This window comes from Poecilia reticulata, chromosome 23, assembly GCF_904066995.2.
Source record: "Poecilia reticulata chromosome 23, P_reticulata-male-v2, whole genome shotgun sequence".
Lineage (NCBI taxonomy): Eukaryota > Metazoa > Chordata > Actinopteri > Cyprinodontiformes > Poeciliidae > Poecilia > Poecilia reticulata.
Genome location: NC_088852.1, coordinates 8,927,598 through 8,953,490, shown reverse-complemented (window position 1 = coordinate 8,953,490; position 25,893 = coordinate 8,927,598). Strand labels below are relative to the sequence as shown.

At 39.2% G+C, this 25,893-nt stretch overlaps 1 protein-coding gene and 1 long non-coding RNA gene across 33 annotated transcripts in view; one reads left to right on the top strand and one right to left on the bottom strand.

The window, feature by feature from the left end:
* LOC103459269 (uncharacterized) overlaps positions 1-25,893 on the bottom strand; it is a 175,269-nt gene that overhangs the window by 60,230 nt on the left and 89,146 nt on the right. For 6 of the 9 annotated variants that reach the window (XR_532712.3, XR_014086108.1, XR_014086107.1 and 3 more), the window contains exons 4-5: positions 23,588-23,809; positions 3,403-3,464 (exon numbers count right to left, since the gene is read on the bottom strand). This is a non-coding gene — a long non-coding RNA (uncharacterized LOC103459269). Of the gene's footprint in view, positions 1-1,287; positions 3,465-23,587; positions 23,810-25,893 lie in introns of those variants that run through there. The other 3 variants (XR_014086111.1, XR_532711.3, XR_014086109.1) reach the window with 2 other exon arrangements.
* The window catches only part of cacna1c (calcium channel, voltage-dependent, L type, alpha 1C subunit), a 177,471-nt gene that overhangs the window by 63,781 nt on the left and 87,797 nt on the right, over positions 1-25,893 (top strand). The window lies entirely within an intron of this gene.

Genomic DNA, 25,893 nt, shown 5'->3' with positions numbered 1-25,893 from the left:
AATGGCTCTTAATGGGGTTTGCTAAAGTCTTCAAAACCAAAAAATGGCCTTGTAACTCTTTCCAGATGTATAGATGTTAGTGACTTTGTTTCTCACCCATTATCTTTTTTTTTTTTTTAGATCTGTCCAAAATAAATTGCTTTTTGAGATCTTTTAGCCTATTTGAGCAGAAAAAAAATGTGACTAGTCACTATCATTTCACGATTAGACAAAGGTTACATATTGCACATAATATCATGTTTGTTTGTTTGGTTGATATTTTCTACTTACTCCACTTATCTTTCGCTTTATAATTCATTTGATAGGGGGAAAAAAAGCAAAAACAGAACAATCTGTAAGGGGTACATACTATTTTAATCTGCAAATTTAGAATGTCGTAAGAAGGAAATGTATTATTTTTATTTTCAGCACACTTATTACCTCTCATCTTTACATACAAATGTTGAAAACTACAAGACAGCTCATTAAATCCCCATCATGTAAGCCCTGAAGCCTCAAATAATGCTCTGAAAGAATGATATCTTATTTCAGGTCACTTGTCAATCAATATTTTTGCTATTTGTTGAATTGTAATATCTCTTGTTTTGCTAGATTTCAGAAGAATAAAAACATCAGCATCATGACTGTGGTTTAGTATTCTGGCAATGAGGTTTTATTTACCTCCAACCCTGCAGTATACTTGATTAATGACAGCCCTCCTTATATTTATAAGAAGCCTCTTATGCAACACCAGAGATCTGTTGAATTGCTTCCTGTACAAGATTTCTATTTCAGTCTGCATCCCATAATGCGCCGCTTTGTCTCCTTGACGACATTCCCAATAATAGCAGCAGGAGAGGTTGTCATGGATATGGTAACCGTAGTGATGCTCCTCGTGTGCACTCGGTTACAGAGAGAAAAAGCAGGTAGGAACCAAAGTGCAAAAAACTCTTCTCTGTCAGGGAGAAAATGTGGGCTGCACTTCAAAATGGTTTGACTAAATTGTGGCGTCCCCCCCCTAGTCACTTTCTTCCATTGCATTTCTTTCCTTCAGTCACTCTCCACAATCGATCTTAGCGAGGTCGATAGGAATGCTTTGAAATCGACAGAATAATGATGTCATAGCCAAGCAATTAGCAGATCGATGAACCTGATTAGACACTGACTGATGAAGGGCAGAGCCACGGACACAGACACATTCATACCTCAAATAGATATTTCTTTTGAAATGCAAGGGAGACAAAGCAATTTTAACAGCGTGTGTGTGTATGTGTGTGTGCGTGTGGGCGTGTGTGTGTGGAGGTGTGTGTGCGTGTGTGTGTGTGTGTGTGTGTGTGCGTGCGTGAGCGCGTGTTGGAAATTTGTACAATATCTGAAAATTGTCTGGTTCAGCCCTGAATCTATAGTTCACCAAACCACCAAAGTATGGAAACGTGTTTCTTCAGTACCAGCTTTAAAAAGTTACAGCCGAGACTCAAATTGTTGCCCAATCTTTTTGGTGGACAGGAACATCTAAGGATATTGTTTTGTAACTTAACCTTGCTGTAAACCTCTCAACATTGTTCTGACAAACTTGTCTTTGTGTTCATTGGTCTTCACTGTGTCATTCACTAAAATTCTCTAACTTATTAGACCTTACCAGAACCGCTGCATGTAAGCAGAAATGAAACCAGGCATCAATGGGCTAAATAAGTAATTTCTGAAATCAAGTGGTCGCAATAGTTTTACTTAAGACTGGATTTTGTTAATATATCCTTTTCTTTCCACTTCAAAATTAAGCTCTACTTTGTATTGATATATCAGTCAAATACTAAAAAAAAAAAAAAAGGATTGAAATTTGTGGTTGTGATTCTTTCAAAATGTGAAATTGTTCCAGAGGTATGGTATGGTTCTTGGCACTGAAGCTCCTTCTTTAAGAAATGCACCACAAAGTAGACATGGAAAAGACGAGTTATTTTGTTCTAGCTGAGATCCAGACATTTATAGGTTGTTCTGCAAATGAGTCGACATCACTGATGTTTCATTTCTATTGTTTGAGAGAAGAAAACAATATTTAGTGTATTTTTCTATTGTGTGAAATGACCAAAGAAACTTTACAGAGCATCACTCACTGCAGCAACAGCTGATTTGTATTTATGGAGTCATTTTGTAAGTTAGCTTTTTAACTCAGAGCTGGGCTCCGTCTCAGTTTTTTTTTTTTTTCTATCCTCCCATTATTTATTTCTGTTGTGGTTCCAGGTAACATGTTTCTATGGGTGCTCTTCTGCTAGTTGCCAGGAGTGTCTATTTATAGATGCAGAGGTATGATCGGTACTTGCTCTTATCTAAACAAATTTGCTCTGTGGTCTCTTGCGCTGGAGACGGGAATCTGAGTGATGTCGGTGGAAATCATGTGTGAACAGTTATGCTAGTGGTGGCGCACGCCGAGAGTTTAAGGAGGCATATTGAGATTTTAGCATGGATTTGCTAATTATGATTACTGGGTGTGACAGCGTGTGCTTATGTCATACGTAAACAGATGTGATTTACTGCAACATTTGTCAGGTCTTCCACACATATAATTAGCGGCATATAATTAGTAGGTTGCTTGACTAAAGTCTGACCAATTTCAGCCATGTCACATCCCTGCGAATTACAGCTCAAACATTAGAAAGCGACTTCCTTTCTTGAGAGAAAACAGTGGACAGATTTGCATAAACATGAAGGCTTAAAGGGGACACAATTAAATAAGCACATCATTAAATCATTGATTAAATGTGCCGTGAAATAAATAAATGTCCAATTAAATGTTTAAGTAACTTATTTAATAGTCAGTTTAATAAATATGTAAGTAAATAATTAAAATGCAGCCAATGCAGATACTTAAATATACAATAGCCGTTTCTGGTGGCTATCAGATGGAAAACAAGCAAGCTTCCATTGAATCTTCATTAAAAGGATTCTGATCATGACTCGACATGTCAAATAAGAGTCATAAATTTATTCCAATCTTTTGAGAAGAAAATCAAGTTTTGAAACTTTTTACTTGTTTTTTCTCTCCTTTTTTTGCTAGACATTTACAGTCCTCAGATTTCTGGGTTAAATCAGGTCAACTTGTGAAAACATAATAGATTTTTAGCTTCGGTTCAAACCAGCGCCTGATTCGTTAATATCGTACGACCGTGTGTAAAAAGGCTAGCGGCGAGGGGTTGCATTTTTGATCATCTGCATGAAGCCTCAGATATCCTGAAGGCAAAATGTTGGAAGGTCCTGGTGTTAAATCGGTGAAAGAGGGAAGGACGAAAAAGAGAGAGCAGGATATTTTTACTGAGCTAAAAGTGTCCACCTCTGCCTCGCATCGACCCATATTACAGCTCAAACGGAGCACGCAGGGAGATGAGAACCTAATGTCTCTGTCCATCACTGTAACTCGTAAGTTCTTACCAGAGGGAGCGACGTCTGTCTTTATCGTCCCTGTTTCCGTCAGGCAATCTTCTCATTGTTTGCTGTGAACACAACCAGAGTGGGATTAAAGACAGTTGTTTTGCACATCTGGGATAGTAGCTGGTACTGGATCTATTTAGAGTAAAACATTTGTACTCAAAATCCAACAAAGTAATTTAACCCTAGCAACTTGCCTATTATAAGTACTTCTTCAAGAAAAAATAAATAAATCCAATGCTACATGAATGTTTGAAAACTGAGTATTTTTTCAGTACAGTAAGGAACCACATTAAACATATTAAAACAATGCTAAGTAGCGTTACATGATATGTTGGTTACATAGGCATTTTCTGAAGGTTTGAGACTCCAGTGAAATAAAAAACTCATGCAGGAAAATCATAAAAGAACCAAACAGAACGATCCAACATCACTCAAAAAATTTCAGCCGATGCAAAAACCACTGCTGGCCTTGTCACGTACTTGTGAAAAAAAAAAACATTTATGATTTCCAAGACTTCTGGGAAAGTATTATATGAAAACTTTCTCACTATGTGGTAAATAAACCTCTTGAATCTTGAAAGGTGTGTGTCCTCCTGGACATTTCCTGTAAAACTAGAACCGACAACAGACTTGGCTGCGTTGATGCGTCAGGACCTGGAAAACTTCAACTCTGCTCACTATCAGGCATATTCAGTGAGCAGGAGAACGCCTGGTCATCTGTTTGTGAAGCTCAAGCACGGTTGGGTTATGCGACAGCAAATCCACCTCTGAACTGATAAGATTAAAAAAAAAAAGATTATATAGTGGCCTATTCAAAGTTTAACCTCGAAACCAGTCAAGATGCAATAGATTTTGCCAGTTATTGTGAAAGCTTGATGACGGTTGTTCCCTCAAAAAAGTGAGTTTTTACTCACTCAGGCTTCCTATGTCTGATATAAAAATTAAAGTGTGACAAAGAAATCTACAAAGGGGGGAAAAAAACTTTTGAAACACAAAAAAGAACAAAGCTGACCTGTTGGTAAATCCACCAGCGTTTATTCTGTTCTCTTTCCCCGTTTTATGAACGCAAAGTAATAAAGTTCGGTTTAAATCTCTTAAGATGAACTACAGTCAGATGTGAGTTTTGGAAGTCCTCGGATTGGGAACAAACAAGCAAAGCATCTGACATATTAGGTAGCGCAAATGTCTCAGCTCTCTTACTCGCTAAATTATTAGGTGATGCAGTGTTACACAGTGTACAGCCTCTCCTAGGGAGCACTAGCAGTCGTGTTTGTGTGGCATTCACTGACATTTAGCCATCTGGTCTGGGAGCCGAGTCTTTTTCCCTTCTGCCTTTTTGCTCTTGAAGACACACTGGCACAAAAACCCGATGGTCAGCACATATTTCTACATCTGGGCGAAGGCTGTTTTAAAGGTGTGTCAGTGAGATCTGTGCGACACTGGGGGTTGTGTGATTGTTTGTGTATTTCCACACTTCCTTGGGTGGTTTATGTGTTCGCCTGCATCATCAAAGAGCCGGGTTCCCATAGAAACAGATGTTTCCATTTTCCTCCTTGGTGGCAACATGTGGCAAACTTCCAGCACTGCATTTTCTAAGGTAACAGTAAGGAAGATAATCTTGGTTCTGGCATTTATTTCTTTTTAACCAGCCATGTTAAATCTATAGTTTAAGATGCAGATCAAGTCAAACGGTTCAAAGTTGGGAGCTTTAAGATAACTTGCATCCTAAGGGGATGCCTTAATTTGCCTGTCTGTTGTGTGTGCTTATTCAAGGTATTTAATAAAACCGTATGTTAGATTTACCTTTAGGGATATTTTCACAAATTAGATTAAGAACAGATACACGTTATTCTGTAAAATAGATTGTAAATATTAACTTTTATCGATATGTGTCGTTGTTCTGCGGTAGATCTCTTCCCACAAACGACAGTGTATGTCATCTGAGACGGGCTCTTTCAATAGATGAGCTTCTGGAAATCACATAAATTGTTGTACAATCATAATATCCCCCTTGAGGAACAGGCCCGTTTTCTGTAACTGAAGTGTTGAATAAGTGATAATGAAAAATGGCTTATAAATGTGTCCATATCCTTGAAATAAACGTTTCCAAATTTTGTCACTTCGGTGGATTTTATTGAGATTTTATCTAAAACAGCAACTCAAAAAATAAAAAATTAAAAAATTAAAAAATCGCTCAACAACATTGTAGCAGATACAGATACAAACCTAGTTTATTTGCTTAGACTGCACGTAAACCCTGCAACAAAATTAACTTTTTAATAAGTCAACTGTCCAGTGTTGCTACATTCTTGTTCACTAAAAGGTATCGTTGCAAAGTTAGCGACTTAATGCAAACAGATCCTTAGATATACTTTTCTAACCAGTTATACTGAAGTTGAACACATTGTTTTATATGGATTCATATTGAGTGCCATGTCAAATTTACACACATTTTCACTTCATAAGTTGCATGTAAAGAGAAAAACTTTCTCTGTCTGGTTCCATCAAGCTAAAGTTAGTTAACACTGATTGGGCTCCAATCAGCCTGAGTAAGGGAATAAGTCTGAGAGCAGAAGTGTAAGCGTCCACTTTATTCGGCTAAGAAGCTCAGTTTGTTTCCAGTCATTGTGCCTGGACCATTAATCAGACCGATTGCTATTCCTTTCGCTTTTGTCACTCTCATCAATTTTTCTGTTTTCAAAGAGTCATGCTTTGTAGGACGACTGTCAGGTGTGTGTGGACACGTGTGCATGACGACGGCCTCCCTCTGCTGCACCCCCTGCACCCTCCCGCTCCTGGGAGGTGACCCAGTTTCCCATGATCCAACACGGCTGCTTCTACCGCGTTGTTGCCGTAGCAATATTGCGAGGTCCTCTAATGCCGGCTGTGACTGTGCCATGAATAATGGATGGAGAGACTGACAGAGTATTAAAGTGTGTTGAGAGAAAGGAAAACGGATGAGGGCAGAGAGAGAGAGAACAGTATATTGGAGTAGCAAGAATGGAGGAGAAGGGAAGGAGTGATATTAGAAGAGATATAAGTGAGGAGTCAAAGAAACTGAGGAATGAATCAGAAATGGGACGAGAACCAGCACAGAAAAATGAATAAAATACAATTCAAAAGTCCTCCAGTTTAAGCTGAAGGACAGCAGGAGAGATGGGAATTACGAATAAGTTCGAAGTGAGGTGGACAGATGTCAATTTTTGAAAAACGCAATGCGAAGACGTATCCCTCTGGAACATTCAAGGTTAGGTCAATAATAATGAGGTAAAAACGTTGTCTTCCTACAAAAAAACCCAAACCTGTTATCATGAGGATACAGCCTGACCAATTGCTAACAAAGACTAGCAGCAGTAGTCTACTTTGCCCTGGCTCTGAGTACCAAAGCATTAGAAATGCCTTGTAGCCTTTTCCACATTGATTGATGTCAATAACATTGTTTCACATTCGTCTTTGAATTTCTTCGAATCTGGCATTGAGGTCTTTTAGTCTATTTTATGTTGTCAGATTCTTTTTGACAGAAAAGTTTTTTTTTTTGGTCAACTGTTCAGTGCTTACTTTTCACCTATGCGGACATTCCTGGAAATGTCCTGGGAATGTTCCTGGGAACTACACAGATCACATGAGGGTAACAAAAGAAAGAAACAGCATAAGAATCTGTCTTAGCACCACTGTTGGCCTTTGAGAGTGTGTGGATTGCAGATGACTTTGCAGATGCCAAGTCGGGAATTTTCTGGGGAGGATTCTTCCTCCTCATTACTGACTAGTTCTGCCACCAGGGTTTGTGTGGGCACCTTGATTGACATGTACTTGGGAATATGACTGCAGGACTAGGCAGGGGGGGTTGGTACCCTGCATCTCTCCCTGTGCCTCCCTGGCATAGGGACTACTTGGCTCCTGTGCTGTGCTGCCAACACGCCTACATGTTGAGCGTACAGCTTCTCTGTGGCGGGGAGGGTCTTGGGGTCCGTCTGCCTGGGGTTCCTGGAGCCAAAGCAGGAGGTTTCTCCTCTACTCCTCTAAATTTACACACGCACATTCACGCACGCATATACCTTTACAAATAATCCAAAAAGCTAAAGGTCATTCGAACACAGGTTCATATTTTATTAACAGACTGTCTCGTCTGTTGCCAGATGGAACTCTGATTTAATAGTCAATCAAGCAATTAGGATACCATCTCTTCTCTCTAAAAGCTGCCCTGGCACATGTAGGCAACCAGGTTCTTCATATTGCAGGCCTGAGAAACGAGGCAGGACAAGTAAAAAAAAAAATTAAATAAAAAAAAAGTAACATTGATGCTATAGGTTTTACAGACCTAACCAGTGAGTTGGCTGTATATGAATTTGTTTTTGTGAACCTTTGTGCACTTTGCCTTCGTCTCTGTTGCTGGTGACTGCAGCATGCACCGGTTTTGTGGCATACACTTTCTTTCAGCAGCAGCAGCAGCAGACCTACAAACAGGGGCATATAGAGGTGTCCACCTATCACTTGTCTGCCAGAGCTGTCAGTCTGTCAGGGCTTAAAACGGAAGAACGAAAAATATGCAAAATGCCGAGCCAAGCTTGCAGCACAGATGTCAGGGAGCTTAAAGTATGTCCAGCCTCTCATTTTCCTACAATAAATGTTTTATTGAGCGAACTGCTTGAGGAGGCAGCTGGAAGTCTATAACATCCATGTCTTAATGTAAACCAATTACAAAGACGGAGGAAGTGTTGTGTCAGAGACTTAAATTAGCTATGAAAAGTTTATTCTCGTTTATTCCTTACTTCAAAAGGGATATAGTCAGTAATGATCTTATGTGCAAAATACCACACCGTCTATTTTATTTGAGCTCATAAGGAAGCATGAGCTCATAAAGAAACCCTTACAATATAACTGGAGATTAGACGTGCTTCAGGAACCTGTCGCTTTAAACATGGCCCCACATGTTGCCGCTTGCTTTTTATGGAAGTCTGGAAAAATGTCTGGACTTCAATGGAAGAGCCAATACCAAAGAATAAAGATTAGAGCAGAATATTAACAGCTGAAAGAAGAAGCGAATTGACAAAGAGAGAGTTAACGAAATCAGAATAGTGAACAAATTAAAAAGCACAATTTTAGTTTGTTCTACGTTCAGAAAAGTAGAACATATGCATCACAGAGTTATGTAGTGAGCTGTGCTTCCTCTGATTTATTTGAAGGACCTCACTGATACTAAATTAGTCAAGATTTGCCTAAATCCTTTAGCCTACTTATTGCATCCACACTTAAATTGTTGTCAGATCAGGCTAGCAGTGTATAGCATTAGCATTCACTGATCAGATTGGTTTCCTGAGTTTACAGCTGACCAGTCACCGGTCTGGGGCAATCAAAATGAAACTGAGCCAATTCTGGCCGTGTGGCGTATCTCTGGAATTTACTGATGTGTAAAAAATGTTTTTTTTAAATTTAGCATATTATTATTAATATACAGTATGACAGGGGAATGAAAGAAGTTCAGAACATTCTGTACACAAAGTACAGAATGTATGACTGATATGATTAGAATCCCAGCCCCGCTAAAGGAAGATTCAGCAAGAACCTTTTTCCAGCAGGTTCAGTGTCTGGATTCTTAGCCGCTGTGGTGAAGTGAAATAATTCTGCAGTTACATTTACCACATATTTTTGATCCATCATTGTTTTTTTTTTTTGTTTTTTTAATCTGTCCTTCCAGGTAGCTTTCAATATGTTGCATTACAGATCTGTGTTGCATTCAGCAGCTCCATGTTGTGTGTGTACGAGTACGAAGACTATCAATCTGTCACGAGCATCCATGCTCTGCGCTGTGGTCTTTTTAATGAGCTTCTGCACTTGTCCTTGAAGCGGTCCATATTTTTTTGGTGCAACGACATTCTGCGCTGTAAATCTCAATGTCCTTTCAAACTTCAGAGTCGTTATAAAAGGATACAGTCTGTTTCGCTGCAGTAATGACTTGACAGTGAGTCAAGGCAAACGGAGGTTGCCAAGCGACTTGAGACACAACAACGACCATATTTGGGTTGTGCTGTTCTTTGTCTTTGCTCTAGATTTCCTGTCAGCCGATGCGCTCTTTGTGTTTTTGAGTTACACGTTGAAGTCGTAGCAGATGGGAGGAAAGTTCAAGGCTGTTTTGAATGGTGAAAATTCGGATTTTGGTAACACGTTTGTTCTTACATTCTGAAAAAAAAAACCTTTAGATTTCTCCCCTTCCTCACAGAGGTGGATAATTACCTTAAATTATTCAAAAGTATCCTTTAAGAAAAACAAAACAAAACACAATAGCCTTGTAAGCCTAACACTTGATCGTCTTCTGTCTTGTTTCCTCTTACACCAATTGATAATTACACAGCTCGAAAAGAAGATGCATTTTCCACTAATTATACAGCGAAAGGGTAACACGGTGATATGAACTTGAAAGCACACGCTCTCTTCTCCTATTTCTCTCCTATCTTCTGTCTTCTTCTCTTTACTTTTTTAAAAATCTCTCTCCCTCTCTCCACGTCTGCTCCCTGATCTAATTAAAATGCCAACTTGAATTCGCCGGTGAGCCCCCTCCCTTCTCCCCTCTCCCCTCTGTGCTCCTGCTGCAGTGTAAACATGCTGTGTCATGTTTAAATCCTGAATCCAACGTGCCATGATTTGGTTAATCTACTTTCTCTGACAGTTTGTTGAGCTCGTCGGAGAATCATTGGCATCTTTGAAGTGATAAGAGCACATCTCCTCGAAGGTACCGGGCATGGATTCGGTTTTAGTTACAGGAGTCGGTTTGATGTCAGTAACGTGGCAAGAAAAACTTAGCCCACCATTTAATGTCCCACTTAAGAATAAATGATATAGACGGGTCTCTGGAAGTGTTGAGATTGTAAGAGCTGCTGTCAGATTTGCTCACACACACACACACACACACATAAACGCGAACAGCCCCGCTAGTATTTCCACCCCGCTCTGTTCACCACATTGTCAGTGTGTCAGCTCCTGATGAAAGCTGACAGACTGACACAGTGTGAAGCTGCATTCCTATTGGTTCGGAGTGGTGATGTAACCTCGTCCGTGCGTCGGGTTCATTGTCAAACGGAGAGTTAAACTTTAATTTAATTCTAATTCTTCAGCGGCATTGAAGTCAGATTTAATCAGGAGCTCCAGCGCTCGCATGCGGATTGAAGTCGTCCAGTTCCGCGCGCGGGAACCCTTGCAGCCTGCGGTCAAAGAAACGAAGGCGACTTTCTGGCAGGTGTCTCCGTAACATGTTGCTACACCTGTTTAATTTTGTCTTTTCTGTCTCGCTAATTGATCTTGTAGCTTCTCCCCTTCCTCCTGTCTCCGTCTCCACCACATCATTACCTGGCAACAAGCTGGTCTCCTTGGTGATGAAGTCTGGTGGCCTCGTATTTACACAGACACTTAATGCGTATGTCGACTGGTACATGCAGAGAACATACATAAAACAGATGCTGGTAGTCATGCATGCTTGTACTAATTACACAAGGCATTTATTTTGAAAATAAGCCGACATGATGCAGATAATATTGTTGATAGTTAATTTTTTTCCCCACAGTTTTTGTTTAGAATGACTTAAGCCGATTTTTGGAGAATTCCGTTTACCTTTTGAAGCTTTTATAACTTTTTTTTAAGTATCAGCAAATCGAGGCATTTGATACATTTGCTTTGAAGCTGCTAGCCTGTAGCACAAGAGTTTCCAGCAGCTACACAGCAAAGTTTTCAGTGGCATTTAAAAAGAATGGGAGCTGGGGCTGTGAGGAGGAGGGGGATGGAAAGCCGTTTGTCTCTGAGAGACAGAGGAAGATGTTCATCTACCTCTCAGCAGCTTCACAAACGCAAACACACATGCATATTCTCAAAGTGTGTTGGTGCAGCTCTGCTTTGTTTACCATGTTTGGCGAAAGAAGGTGAACAAGTGACCGAGAGCGGCGGGAGTGGAAGAGAGGGAGAGTTTCGTCCGTGTTAAGATGACATTTTAATGAGTCAAACAGGCAGAAAGAGGTGTAAATTTAAAGCTACACTGCCGAGCGTGATTTTACTCTTACATTTACCTAGTTCAAAGACTTTTATCGATTTGTATTACAAGTCATTCAACTACTTTATCAAAGTCAATTCAAAAGTAGTTTAATTGTGTACATCTATGTCATTGGCTTTACTGTAGAAAATTTAGAGCTTTGGATTCTTTTCAATCCATTTGAAAAATAAGTATCATTTTGAAGGAAGGAACAAAAGAAGGACTGCATGAGGTAGTGAAAGAAGGAAGGTTGGAAGGACAAACAGATCGATGCATGGCTTGATAATGCATGAATGGATGTACAAATGCATTCATGAATGAATGGATGAGTAGACGGAATAAAGGAAGGATGCAAGAGGGGGGAAATCTGAAAACTTTTAGAAACTGGAACATTAAAATGGTGACTGGAAATATTCTTCTATACTCACAAGGTTTTGCCATATTTATCCTGACATGGAAAATAACAAAATCAAATTACATTATTTTCCAAATTGCATAAGAGTCTCATTTATATACCATTAGTTGAATGGCTGAGAAATAAAATAAAAAATAATAAAAAAAAAATACAACTCAAACTTTCCTATAAAGCAGCAAAGAACGGGTCATCTGGGGCCTCTCTGCTTAGGATGCTGCCCCCAAGACCCAACCCAGGATGAGTGGATGTTTCACAGTGTTTCTAATTCCACAGAAACGTCGTCTATTGTTGGCTTCTTTGTGCGACTCTTAAAGATATGCATTATTCCAGTCGCTGTAGTTCCTTAGTAGCGCTGGTCTTAAGAGCAGCAGAGTTAAACAGCTTAGGGAGGATCAGACGAGATTGAGTGCAACATGGCAGCAGCTCTGAGTGGCCTAGTCTTTTTAGTCTTTCACTGATTTCTCCTTTAGCTGGTACTCATAGCACAGACAAGCTAATTGGAGAGGAATTACCTCAACAAGTCTTAATGACATGCTAGCAATAGACACAGAGGGTTCTTCTACAGCTGAAATGAGGCAAACTGCAAAATAACACAACTCGGCGATTTGTTCTGACTGACTTAATCCCGAACCAAATAAGCTCCATTTGAATTGAAAACAGGAGCATTAACTATAATAAAAATGTATTTCACGCTTTCGTATGAAAGCACACGTACGTTTAATAAAGGCATACAGTCGTAAACAGACACACACACACACACACACACACACACAGAGTGTCTCTTTCTCAGTTGGCTGCTGACCTTGGCTCAGAAGCTGCTATGATTGCCCATCTCCCGGTGGTCTGAGTGTCGTGTGTGTGTATGCGTGTGTGTGCGGTTTATGTCTGTGCTTCTCCTGAAGGCCTGTTGGTGTCCTTGCCTGGTGTTGTAGTCCATCTGTCCAGGCTGCCAGCCAACTAGACCTCTCTGCTTACTTTTTAGTCATTTCATCATGATTGCTGTTAAAATCGTGGATGGAAATGATTGTTTGCATCACTGAAAAATGTACTCCTGAAATTTACTGGTTTGTTTTTTATGATGCAACAAAAGGACAATATTTTAGTTCACGACAAAATGTGCTCACAAATTTCGCATGTTAGTGTTTTCAATTGGATGGGAAGACTTAAAAGATTTATTTTGCACTTTATGAAAATAGTTATTCACCTCTGACTCTGCATAAATGACTTTAAAGTAAATACTGAGTTTTTTTTTTTGTTTTTTATAAATAGCTGAAAAACCAACAATTTGTTAATCAGCACTAAGGTTAAATAACTCTGAAGTTCAATGTTTTGTCAGATTCTGAATTCTCTCTAAGAGCAAAAGAAATATGATGATAGATTTTCAAAATTCAACATATTTCTTTCTGGCTTTCTAGCTGTAAGCTGTCATTCATCACATATTTTATGAACACAGGCGATGTGGCGCAGTTTATAAAACAGGATTTCACTATTATTTTAAAACAGAGGAGTTTATATTTATTTAGTATTAGTGAATATCTGATTATTGCGATTAGCATTACTTTGATTTGTCTTCGCTTCAGACATCCTTACTTTAACTTGGAGATTTTCAAAAGTGTGACAATGTTCCAGAGTCCATTATGTTACATAACAGAACAATTAAAAAACAGGGCAACTTTTCTGAACCTTCCTGTTACCCATTTTCAGTCTCTCTCTTTCACTCACTTCCTGAATGAACTCGAGCAATGTCTTGACTTACTACACAAAATACAAGTTCCTTTTATATATTGCCTTACGTTACATTACATTGTTAGTGGTGAACAGCCAAATTGAAATGCTTCTGTATAGGATTCATTTAAAAATGATCTTAAAGTAATTACTTTAAGATCATTTAAAGTAATTACTGTCCTTCCAGTAAGGACAGTAATATTACAAAAGTAGAGCAAACTACTCATTACTGCAGTACAAGTTATTTTAACCCCTTTTTGTGTAGGGACAGATTTAGTTTCCTCTGATTATCTATAAGTGCGCTTAAGTTATAATGTTTTTGTTTCATTTCTTCAATACATTTCATGATTCCACAGAAACACCATCCTAATTGTGAAGTACATGAATTGCTTCATCAGTTTGTGGGAACGTTTTGCAGCAGGAGGGACTGGTGCACGACACAAAATATACAGCAATGAGGAAAGAACATTGCCACAAAGTTCTAGTACTGTTGAAAACTTGTGAGAAGAGCCAAAAATGTGTATATGAGCAAGGCAACCTATAAACCCGACTCAACTACACCAGTCCAGGATGGGACGAAACTCCAGCAAGCTATTGCGAGAAGCATGTGGAAGAAAAAAACAAGTCATTCAGTTTAATGAGCAATTTATTCAAATACTAAGAGAATATTTTTCAGAAATGTCCCAAATTATTTTGGCGTCTGGCAAGTAGAAATAGTCTTTGCAATTCTAAATTACTCGAAACGTGAAACGTTTAGTGAGACCGTGAGGAAAAAAAGGGGTTGTGTGTGGGTTTTTAGACGGCTTATTTAAATATAGAAAATATGCATGCCTAATAAAGACTTTAAAAAAAATAAATGCAGCAAAGAGATCCATCAGCCTGACACATGCCAGCTTGTTATCCAATAGCTGTTTGCGAATCCTCTTGTTGATATCTGTTGTCAATGAAATTGCGTCATATTTGGTATATTTGTTGTGAAGGAAGGTGGCAAAATAAACTGGAGAGATGACATCTAAATATGGTTATGGTCTGATGTGTGTGCACGCAACAAAACCCTACTTCATCCATTGAGTTAGGTTTCTTTTGGTAAGATGGGATGCTTCATAGGTCAGAGTTAAGTGGCTTAAACTCCCAAATGCCTCTGAAAAAAAGTCACTTACAAAGACCGCACGGAGTGAAAATGCAGCCAACGTTCAAACAGACAGTTTAAAACAAAAAACAAAATCTAAAGCTGCTGTAAGACTTGGGCACAATAATTTAAGCTTTTTTTTCCCCCTGTGAAAAATCGACGTCATGAAGCTTAACCTGCCACAGGTTTACAAGCAGTTCCAAGTTATTTTCACTTTTCTTTAAGTGCAACATTATCCTTCGGCAAGACAAACAACAACGCCAACATAAGGATCATGGACACTCACAGAAATACTCAAAAAAACAAACATAAATAGGAAGAAGTAAAGGAGCGACTGGAAGATGCAGCAAAGGGAAGAGTTGGAACAGAGGAAAAGCAATGAAGAGGGAGGTATGTTGGGTTTTATGTGAGGCTGACCTAGATAGACAGAGAGGATTGGACACACTTTGTGTCTAGAGAGACGCTGTCGCAGCTGCTGTGGACAGCGTGTATGTGAGGACTATGTGGATATTTATAAGGTGTATGTTTAAAGAGTATTTGTTTTGCTCTTCTGCATTTTAATCAGTTTAAGGCATAAGAAAGGTCACACCGAATAAAAATCTCAGGTGTTTTCAATCAGGTGTATCTTTATGAAGAAGAATCTTGAAAGTTTGTTTTAGCAATTTCAGTTAAAATGTGAAACTTGCAGACTCATTTTCCACCAAAATGAACATAAATTTCCCCACTGGAGGCAGTAAAGGACATTACGTATATTCTACATAACAATGACCGTCTGTCCATTCTTCCCCATTGATGTGCAAACCTCAACTTGGACCCAACATAATATTTCTCTCTCTAAACATGAGCTTGTGTAATATGTTATACGCTTCATAAACGCCTGTCATTAACCTCATGTGTTTGGGTGCATTTCACAACTTCTAACTTAAAATATGTAACGCACTGCAGCAATAAACGTTTACAAGAAGGCCTGTGGGTGGAGGATTACCAGAAAGGTGACGGTTAAGAACCATTAAAAGAATGAGAAGCAGAGATACACACACAACACATAAAAAAAAATTTATACCTAGGGATAATTGCAAAGAAAATCAACTGTTTATTTACAAAAACTGCCTCGCTTTCAAGTAAGTGCACGAGATAAGCTGCTGGTAAAACAAAAGTTAAAAGCTTTCGCAATTTTAATCTGTTAAGATGAGTGGAATAAAATTTGGTCCATTTCATACAGAATGGGACCAATCAGGAAAATGGATGCTTATGAAAAAATAAAACACGTGGAAGTAAGTTTGTTACTACCAGAATTAACTTTATATTTTCAAATTACATGATTTGTCGCAAAATAAAATCAGATGTCGACGGTTACTCAGTACTTAAGTAATTTTACCAAATGCTTTTGTACTTGAGTAATTTTTCTGGATATTTACCTTTTACTTATACCTTAGTAACATAACACTGAAGCAGAGCCACTCCTGCTTAAGTACAATGTCTGCCTATTCTGAAAACCTCTGGGGGAAATGGCTTTAGTATGACCTTCATCAATTCTCAACATAACATGGAAATGATATGCTGCACACAACTGATTACTCAGAAAAACTGACATTTGCAGCAATATCTCAGGAGCAAAGCTGAACTCCTGGTTTTTCTACCAGCTTTTGAAATCATAGTAAGCACCATTTTTTCCATAATCTGGAAGCGGAAAGAATATATTACCCTAAACCATCCGTGACTAGCTGCTCTTTACTGATTTTTCTTTTGACTCCTCTGACAAAAATCATGTAGAGTTCTACAAGCACTACAGGAGAGAGCTTAAAACACAAGCTTTACCGCTCGCATTTCCTTTTCTATGCTCTTTGAATTTCCTGTCTTATTCCCAAATCTAAATTATTAACCAATCGTACGTCAGAATCTCAAGCGAGCAGGAAGTTCAGCATGGTCAAAAATGCCCATCGGCTCCTGTATGTTGCTCCATGGGGAACATTCAGAGGAGAGGAGAGGATACAACTATGTGGAAAACGGTGATGCATAATGGGGTAGTGATCTTAATATTTCAACAGGAAACATGAGTGACGTCTTTTTTTTTTCTAGAAATCTATCCTTTCTGCTTTTTTTTTTTTTTTTTTTGCATTCTCCTGTATCTGGTTTTCTCATTTTCCGCTCAGGGTTACTGGGGAACAGTCATTAGCGTCATGGCGACAGACTTTACTTTGAGTGCAAACACATGGTTTTCTTGTAGCCTGATATGCAAATGAAATCAGAGGGTAGACAGCTGGGTCAGGCAGGACAGAGTACACACAACGATGCACAAGAGCACAGACTCATGAAAAGAGGTTTCTTTTTGGATTCTTGGAAAGCTAATGGAGTTGGTCCAGGTCTGGTTCCCACTCTGAGGTTTTTACAGGGAAGACATTCTGCACTTGGATCATTAGTGTCTGTCTGTCAGTAATTGTATCATAATGTATCATAATCAGCTCGTGTATCATAATCCCCGCATAAGGAATTCACATTAGTACGCTTTTGCTGTTTTTGTAGGTGGCGTTTCATATAGTGCCTTGCAAAACTATTCAAACCCCAAGGATTCAGCGTGTCTAATCCACTGATTTCCTGTGATGCATCCTCCAGAAAGTCAATGCATTTTTGTGAAGTGAAAGGAATGATTTGGCTTGATTTTTTATTATATATATATATATATATATATATATATATATATATACAAAGGAAAAATCTCAAAAGTTTGGCATGCATTAGCATTCAGATGCACTAAGTCATACTTGCAGAATTACCTTTGTAGCAATAACAGCTGCAAGTCTTTATGACGTTTTGGCATGTAGAGACTGGATTTTTTTTTTCTGTCCTTGCAAAATCTTTGAAGTTCTTTCAGATTGGACAAGAGCGTCTGTGATCACCTATGTTCAGGTCTTGCCAGAAATTATAAGTTGGAATTTAAGGCTGTACTTTGACTGGGCCCTACTGAATGTGTTTCAAATTCAGCTGTTCTGTTGAAGCTCTCGCTATATGTTTAGAGAAGTTCTCATGCTGAAAGCTGGTGCTCTGTCTCAGTGTCCAGATATTTTTTGCAGCATCTAATTGAGTTTTATTTGGGATTAGTGGGTTGTCCTGTGTGTAGTTGCTGTTATCTTCCCACAAACTCTGACCGGTTTCCATTTTGCTACTGTTGAAAGGATCAGCTCTATCAGAAGGAGGGATGGACATCCACAGCTTTATTTCTGATCTGCCATAACAAACTGATACAATTCTGCACCAGTTTGTGTTTGGTATATCAAAAAGAAAAATCCTAATAAAATACTCTTAAGTTTGTGATTAGAACACTAGATGCGAAAAGGTGGGATGCATACTTTTGCAGGTCAATATATAATCAAACAAACATAAAGACCTTTACTCAAGTTTATTAAATCAAGATTTTCAGATTATAACAAAGAAGGAATAAATAAAAAATGAGAGACAGAGAGGGAGACACCTGCTTTGAGTGAGTGTGTACAACTTGCCAACAGAGACTCTTTAATTCCATTACTTCCCACTTTGGGAAACAAAGGCAGCTCAAGGTTTAAACACACTTGAAAACAAACATACACACACACACACACACGCACACACCCACACACCTACACACACACACCCACACACACACACACAAGTTCCGACTCGTCCTCTTTTGGCTGACCATACTGTGAACTTTGCTAATCGATAATCCCATAAACACAATAACACACCTATACTGTTGGCACAAGCATCCTCCCTTGCCAGGAGAAGCAGGCATATTCTGTTTTATCTGCACTTCATCTATGATTTCTTTACGTCTTTCCTACTACATCAATCTTTCATAAAACCTTTTTTTTTTACGTCTGTGTCAGCATTGGGTTCTTGTTCCCTTATTTATAACAGTGATGTATAGCAGAAACCGGATCACTGGAAATCTGCTAATACAGTAAAGTCCTCCATTATTGGAAAAAAGATTCCTGTATAAATTCAACTGAAGACAGCAGGAGAAAATCTCCTTTATAAAACAGATTATAGCCTCTGTAAGTGTTTATTTTTGCACACTAAAAAACAGTGAATGCCTAAATTTCAGTAAAACTGAAAGAGTACTTTAATTATCAATATGAATATGCCAGAGATATGAATACTTTTAAGCTCAATTGTATAGTAGTGCATCGTATATGTTTATTTTGCAAGTAAATAATTATTTTGGCCTAGGAACGCCTTAGCTGTGCTTATGTTCTGTTTATTACTGGTTAACACTTCATCCAATCTAATGGTCTTTCTTCTATACCAACTTCTATTAAAGTAAATTTGATAATATCATTTGAATATTGTGATTAAGATCATTTTGAATTTTTGTACCTAGTATCATGTGAGATTTGCTTTCTGATTGGACATAAATCAAAGTGTCTTGTGATAACTTCCATTATCAATTGTTTCTGAATATATTAATTCAAGTTGACTGGGTCATGCTAGTTAAAATAAAAATAATTTCCAAAATGTCATATCCTAATTACGCCTGCACGGTTTGAATCTTTTTTTTTTTCTTTTTTTTTTTGGGAAATAGTGAAAAAGTAGAAATGGACAATCGGCTCAGTTACAGAGTTTAAAGAAAAGTGCTGGGAGATGACGCTCACAGATAATACTGTAAAAGATTTACCACCACATTATATCGTTTATGTCTCGTCTGTCATTTACTTGGATGAGAACAATAGCCGGCGACAAGCTGCAGATGTCAGCAGCCGAGCTGTCAGCGATGAACAATTAACTCGTGCTTAGATCTGTTGCGTTTGTAAGTTTCCAGGCCTACGCACACTCAAGAACGCTAACTTTACAAACCTGTTGCCTTGGCAACACTGAAATAGGCTCTCTGCCATCTAGTTAACACAATGGAATTAAAGCTACGTGTGTGTGCGTGTGTGTGGGAAACAGCAGTGAAACTGTGGCTGTGCTCTCTCCACGTGCTGCGTTGCCATTACGTTGTCTACCTGCCAAAATAGTGATCACTTCAAGATGTACGAGAGAGACTGACGAGGGAGGTGGGGGGGGAAATGGCACAAAGTGTACAAAATGAGAAATAAAATGAAGCAGAGACATTCTGCTACTGCTTGCTTGACTGAAACCAAGCCCCAAGAATTCGCAGGAGGCTCACAAATCATCGGCACTGGTTTTAAAAGGCAAAGTTAACCTTCTCCAAAGAGACCATTTATAATGAGCCAGAGTGAGCTCAGTGCCGTTGCATAGTTTTATTATACAAGCAAGATGTTCTTGTGTCCGCCTCCACGACAGTTCTTTGGAAAAGAAATAAAGTTGTTAAAAAAAAAGAAGAAAAAAAATACATGGTATGCCCTTTAGACGGTGAGATCTTTTTGTCAACATTCAATGGGTTATTTATTTCCACAAAAGTTGGAAATAATTGTGTCTTAACGTAAGTTGAACACTTTGTGAAGGTGCTTGTTTTTGCTGTAAGCATTAAAACTGTATAATGACTTCACAAATGAGACATGGGACAGTTTTTTTTGCACTTTTTGTTAATCTGGAATGCTTTTGCGTTATCCTGTCACCATTTTGAGAGAGAAAAAAAAACTGTTAAAAAATAGCAAAAAGGTAGTGACTTCAACATATAAACAGAAAATATAAGCAAAGTCAAAAGTCAGAATATTTAAATGTTGTATGCAGCGGTATTTTACCATTTAAACTGAATTATTCAATTGCTGAGAGTGTTATAAGGTGGTGTTTGTCCGTTTTTACAGACTTCAAAATTTCTGCTATTTAACAATCCACTGTCTTTGTTGCATGACTTAACTGTTCATGATGAGCTATGCGCTTTAATAAAGACCAAATCTAGGCTGTTGGCAGGTCAGACATGAAGATCCAGTTTGCATTTCATGAAGCTGCACTGCTCATGTGGATGAAGCCTGACCTGGTCCTGCTAAGATAAAAGAAACAATTTCCCCGCTGCGTTAGTAGTAACGTTTGGAATCTTTAAGCTTGGGTAGGTAAAAGCTAAGAGTGACAAATATTTCTTAAATCATCTGATATAAATTTGGTATAAAGCTCTGCACTTATAAATTCCTTCATGGGAAATGCAGCTCCATTCATTTATTTATTTTTTTCCCCCCATTTCAGAATGCTTAAACTGTTTTGTACGAGCTGAGTGTATAAAACGTGAAGCTGTCAGTGTTAGTCTTCTTTGGTGTATGGATGAAACAGACCCACATTGTTAAATGTTTAAAAGAACTACACGGCCGTTTCTAATCGTGGACTACTTAGCAAATTGTTAAGAAAATTGTTTCCAATGTTTTTATGTACTTAAAATGACTACTGTGTCATGGTTTTTCAGGGATTTTTTCTGCTGCAGCCCTCTTTTTTTTTTTTTTAACTGGGCTAATGACGTCAAATTTAAGTCTTGCTTAGATTTGCTGGGTTTATGTTAGTAACCAAAAACACACACATAAAAAAAATGGTGTGCCGTTTGGAAAGCTCAGGGTCTCATTTCCAGTTTTTGAAGACAACGCGGCTCTGTTGGCATCTTCGGACCATGACCCAAGCATGGACTGGAGCCGTTGAAAGTGTGAAGCATTCAGGGTGAGAGCCATCATATCAGGGATTTAATCAGAGCAACTTTTGCAGGCCATCTTAAAACAAATACAACCATTTACCAGTTGAGAATGACATATGTTGAGCTTAAGTATCTATAAAGAGTTTATACAGACATGGTTGTCCTCTTCGTAGTTAGACATTCTCCATTTGCTACTTTCTCGTCTGGTTGGTAGAAATCAAGGCGCAGTCAAGTGGACCCGGTGCACGCTCCCGACGCAGGTGAAAGTAATTGCATAACTACCCCGGTGTGACGCTCTCTGCCGTAAATGCAGCGCACTGGATTTTCCACTTCACTGTATCTTAGCCGAGGAAACTCGTCAAGCCTCTTGTCTTCGGAACGTCAAACACATTTTGCCCCCCGCGTTTAATTTCAGTGGCTCTGGCTTAGAGTCGATCGCACGTGGCTCCTCATCTGATGCCGTTTCCGATTCAGAGCTCGACATAACCTGGGAGGTTGATACGCATCTCGCTGGCTGCCGCTCTACTGCGTGGGCATCAAAAGTTGCGACAGGTGCTGCTCGACTCTTAAGTGATATTTAATCTGCGAATGTCTGACGTAAATACTGCTTCGTTGAGACCAAGTTATTTTATGTTTCTCATGTTTAAGAAAAGAAATAAGAATGGACTTTTTAGTGAGTGTGTCACAGCTTGTTTATGTCATCCAACAGGTGGATGCTCTAGCTTTCAGGTTACATCTACACCTTTGGTTTTTTTTCTTTAAGATGCTTTACATTAAAATCCAAACTGCTAGACAGATGTAATGTATTTTTAAAAAAAGTGATAATATCAGGCTGCAAATCCTGCTAAGCTTTGATCAATAGCCCAGAATGTATGTTTTCCTTCCAACAGGAGGAGTGAAAAATGAAGACAGAAATGAGTTTTTTCTGTGTGTGCGTCTGCAGGTGATGTGCTGTTCAAGCTTCGGTGTGTTTTGGTTTTTTCGCAGCACGTCAGTGTGCAGCTTCATAAATCTCAATCATTTAAACATGCACGACCTGGGAGCAGAAGATTTACTGATCTTTAGTGTTTGTGTCGTCATTGACTCATTGCAGAATTGTAGGACACAGAAAGAGAGGCTGGGGGCATGTAATTTAGTTACTGCGTGAAAAATATCGGGCATGTATGTAGATTGTGTTTTGAATGGTTTGAGTTTTTTTTGGAGCATTTTGGAGTATTCTGTATTTGTTTGCTTTTTTTTTTTTTCATGAGTTCTTTCCATTTTGTCCCGTTGTTGAGCTACAATTTAAGGTAGATATTTCTGTTGAGGTCAGGATTTTTCTACAAAACTATAAAAGAAAGAGTGGAAGAACGGAAGCTAAGATGGACGGTGAAGTAGTGGAAGGATGGATTATTTAAACTGCACGCGGAACCCTGGTTTTATCCGTTTTTATGCGTTATATGAATTCTCCGGGATGTTACAAAACGACGAACCGATTTTTGAGTAATGGGAAAGTTAAATCTTTTACTTGCCGGGTGCGTTTTTTAAAAGACAGAATCAAATGCTCATGCCTGCTAAGAAAACCCAAACTGCACTGCTGATTCTATAAATATGATTTAGTGCCCCCTGAACACGGCGATTAACCTCTGCTGCTTCAGTCAAGGGCAGCATTCAGGGCTGAAGCACACAAAGTACTTTCTGTGAATGAGTGTGTAAACGTGACACGTTCCGGGATCTCCGTTTCAAATCTGAGAAGATACCTGCCAGGTTTCTGTAAAACCTGTGCCTCGGAAATTCTTTATGCGCAAACGCAAAATCTGCATCCTAAAATCAGGAATCAATAAAGTGAGCGTGCATCCGTTTCACTGTAGAGGCAGAACTGCTTGGACTTGCACATTTGTCCTCCAGGTTTCTCTGGATTACCTGTGCATTTTCCTTTAGAAGTGTTGAAACTGGAAAATCTACATGTACTTGTGAGTCCCTGGCCTGTGCATTGTGTCTCTAGATTGTTGGAGGATTACACGAAGCCCCATAAATCAATCCGCTGAACGCCTATTAACCTCTGTGCTCTTCGCTGTGCTTTTAGTGCATATCAGCAGAACCATGAAATTCCGTTTCTAGCACCGAGGAGCTACCTGGCTCATTCTGGCAAACACTCAGTGAGAGAAGATCACATGACAAAAACAGTGCTGTTCAAGTGTTTGCATTAGGAATAAAGGGAGGGGAAAAGCAGGTGCTCTTCTTTGCATCCAAGGCTTCGCAAACATCCCTTTTCCCGTAATTTCCGCAGCACCTGCTTACGCCATCTTCCAACCGTTTGCACGACCCTCTCTTCTTTCCTAAAGGTAAACATCCTTATCGGCTGCCTACCTGTCCTGTCCTGTCCTCTCCTCGCCTCTCCTGTCCTGACAGTCATTTTGGCTCCAGGTGGCCAGCAGAGACCTCGCCCTTTGGTGCCACTTATTCCTGCCAGCTGGAAGGAGATTGATGAAGTCGAGGTTCTGTGGCGACTCCAGCGAGGCCACTTCGAGGGACTGGCGTGGTGGACAGGCCCCATCGAAGACCATGCAAGCAACACTAATGGGCAATGCTCTGGAGGGGACGAGGGAGAGGTGTGCGTTAATATAAGTGAATATGCTTGGTAGATGAACTGATGAGACACAGAGGCATGAGAAAGTCACGGAGGCTTTGAGCAACAACTTGCTTAGCTATAGTTAAAAGATGGTGTTAGGTGCTGCAGCACAGTTTGTGAGCAGGGTGATTTATGATGATGTGTCATAATAAAGGACAAGAGGGGATGATGAGTTCTATTTCAAATGCTAATGGCTCTGACAGCTTGGTCATTTGCTAATGCTTAATCGTGCTAAGTGTAGTGTTTCCTTCACATGTCACGCCATAAGTAAAGTTCCTCCCCTTCAACTCTGTTCCCACCTAAACGTATTTTTTGACTTCTCGCCTCATCTCCATTTTGAGCCCCGTCATATTTTCTGCTGACTGCAGAACGTTCCGTCTTTTGATTGCCGCCACAATTAGACTCAGGAAGAAGGACAGGTGTTTGTTTTTCTTTAAAAAAAAAAATAAAATAAAATCTGTCCACAGGAATGCGCATGTATGACCTAGCCATCGTACACCTGTAAGTCACCGTGTCCAGACGAACACGGTGCGTCCTCTCTGGGGAGGCGTGTCCCCGTGTCTCGTCAACCTCATGACATCACCCTCGAGTAAATCACGAGGACACGCTGTCCTACAGAGGTTCTTCCTATATAAAAGGGATGTTCATGTTGCTATGGTGACTGTAGGAAGTGTTGCATTGTTAGCAGGTGAGGCTTATCATTGACTTGGTTTATGTTTTGACTTTTCGTCGATCATAATTTAAATGATTAAAGCAGGTACTTGACCATTTTTTTTTTCCCTTTTTAATTTTACCTCAATCTTCAAATAATAATAAAACTGTTTTACTGACGCTGGTTTTGGTCTGTAACGTACCGTATCGTACGCGCGCCGACTTTTGCTAAAACCTATTTGCAAACTAGCAGCAGTTCAGCATATTGGATTGTGTCAAGCACAACATTGCAAGCAGAAGAAACAAAGCCTGATAACGACGAAGGGATGGAATGTGGGAGCTGGTCAACGTGCCAGACTCAGCGGGAGTTCAGATCACAACGCTGCGTGGATAGTTAACGAGAAGCCAAGAGACAAAAACATCCAGTGGAAGACGGTGTAATTTAGGCACCTTGTACGCAGCGGAGCCAATCAAAACAAGTCGATGAGACATAAACTTACAAATCACTAGTGCAGGACTACACACGCAGCTGCACAAACATCAAAGAGAAAGTTTGTACAGAAAGTTGAGACAGAGAGCCTTGGTGAGAAGGAGAACATTTCCAGTAACATATAGTTAATAACTACATTTAATTTTTTTTTATAATACGTCTGGCAGATTTAGATTTAAAAAGATTTAGTTGACCAAGAAGTTTGTTTCTGAGAGGAAACGTAAGCGGGCATATCTAAGAAATAACAACGCCATGGACGTTTTTGTGAGATTTAAAGATGTTTCACCTGAACCGAAGAAATCTTTTGGATGAGAGGTGAATCAAGAAAAAGGAAAAGAAAGAAAGTCCTTCTGCTTAAGCACTTGTTGTGGATGACTGAGAATCTCAGGGAGCATATTTGCATAAAGTCTTTTTTAAACAAGGGCTTTTTCTTTTTTCCTGAGACAATGCTTTGTCAGGGTAGCAGCACATGTTAGTGTATATGCATGCATGCGTCTTTCAGAAACGAATATCCTTTCACAGACGTTCATTGTCCTTGACGTACACAACCAAATTACCCACGAGTAAATTTTGGGTGCTGGCAATAAACTCAAAATAAACATTGTGCTGTTTTTCGGTGTCATACAGAGACATGAATACAACAAAGTTGTAATTCTTTCAGTGGTTCATTGTGCTGTACGTGCTACAAAATCAGTAGAAAGGCACTAAAAAATATGTCCACACACAGACTTATGACACAGTATGCACACACTTTTCTTGCGCTTGCTCTCTGGCTGACTCACTAAAAACACAGGCTTGTTCCGATGCCTTTTTAAGAAAAAGTCTAGTTGTCAGCACCATACTACTCTCTTGGTCACTTCACGTTAAAAAAAAAAGAGAAAAATGAAGCAAGAAAAAGAAAAT